This window comes from Scyliorhinus torazame, chromosome 2 (genome assembly GCF_047496885.1).
Source record: "Scyliorhinus torazame isolate Kashiwa2021f chromosome 2, sScyTor2.1, whole genome shotgun sequence".
Taxonomy (NCBI): Eukaryota; Metazoa; Chordata; class Chondrichthyes; order Carcharhiniformes; family Scyliorhinidae; genus Scyliorhinus; species Scyliorhinus torazame.
The window spans coordinates 379,104,243-379,105,812 of record NC_092708.1 but is presented as its reverse complement, the minus strand read 5'-3'; positions in this window follow the sequence as shown (position 1 = coordinate 379,105,812).

Sequence of the window (1,570 nt, the reverse complement as noted above, 5' to 3'; positions counted from 1 at the left end):
ATACTAAGATTGGTGGAGTTGCAGATAGTGAGGAGGACTGTCAGAGAATACAGCAAAATATAGATAGATTGGAGAGTTGGGCAGAGAAATCGCAGATGGAGTACAATCCAGGCAAATGTGAGGTGATGCATTTTGGAAGATCTAATTCAAGAGCAACGCAGGTCGATAGAGTGGTCAAGAAGGCATACAGCACGCTTGCCTTCATCGGACGGGGTATTGAGTACAAGAGTCGGCAGGTCATGTTACAGTTGTATAGGACTTTGGTTAGGCCACATTTGGAATAGTGCGTGCAGTTCTGGTCGCCACATTACCAGAAGGATGTGGGTGCTTTAGAGAGGGTGCAGAGGAGGTTCACTAGGATGTTGCCTGGTATGGAGGGTGCTAGCTCTGAAGAAAGGTTGAGTAGATTAGGATTGTTTTCGTTGGAAAGACGGAGGTTGAGGGGGAACCTGATTGAGGTCTACAAAATTATGAGAGGTATGGACAGGGTGGATAGCAACAAGCTTTTTCCAAGAGTGGGGATATCAATTACAAGGGGTCACGATTTCAAGGGGAGAGGGGGAAAGTTTAAGGGAGATGTGCGTGGAAAGTTTTCTATGCAGAGGGTGGTGGGTGCCTGGAACGCTTTGCCAGCGGAGGTGGTAGAGGCGGGCACGATAGCATCATTTAAGATGCATCTAGACAGATATATGAACGGGCGGGGAACAGAGGGAAGTAGATCCTTGGAAAATAGAAGACAGGTTTAGATAAAGGATCTGGATTGGCGCAGGCTGGGAGGGCCGAAGGGCCTGTTCCTGTGCTGTAATTTTCTTTGTTGTTTGTTCGTTCTTTGAGTTCATCGGGGAGGGATGTGCTGCTGCTGCTGCTGGAGATACTGCGCGGCTTCACTTTGTTTTGTTGTTTAGGCCTAGCTACAACCGCTGAGAGTCTGTAACGCTAGTCTGAGACTGTCGTTATGTGTGATATTGTGAATATGTTGATTAAGCAATGGTGAAGCAATGATTTCCGGTTAGGGACATTTGAGGGTGGTTTAGGAGTGTGATAAGAGTGGGGGGAGGGGGAAGAAGGTGTTTTTTAACGTGTTAGTGGGTGTTGTCAGACTTTTGTATGTGGTGGGCGATGGAAGAATTTGTAAGAGTGAATAGGTGGGCCAGGTGGGAGGGAGGTGTGTTTGGTTATGCTGCGCACTGTAATAATATAATCAGGGCTTAGTTTTAAGGTTGATTAAATTGGATATCTTAAATTAAAGAATTGGCCACTTTAAAAACCACGTCTGCAGAAGCCTGCAGAATCCGAATATACGAAACTCAGACTGGCTGCGGGGGGAGGGGGGCATGTCTGGAGCAGCAGCTGAAAACCCTTCAGGTGATCCATCGCACCTACTTGAGATGCATTGTCCTATTGTCCACAGTTGCTGATAATCCATCGCTCCTCCCAGGGCGGCCTCAGGTGCCCTGTCAACAGGTCATCAACCAGACCATTGGGCAATGGGGTCCTGCCTTCTGAGACTCCATTGGCCGAAGGCCAGGGGCAGGTGGAGAAAGGATAAAAATAGGCATTTCCAGCCAGA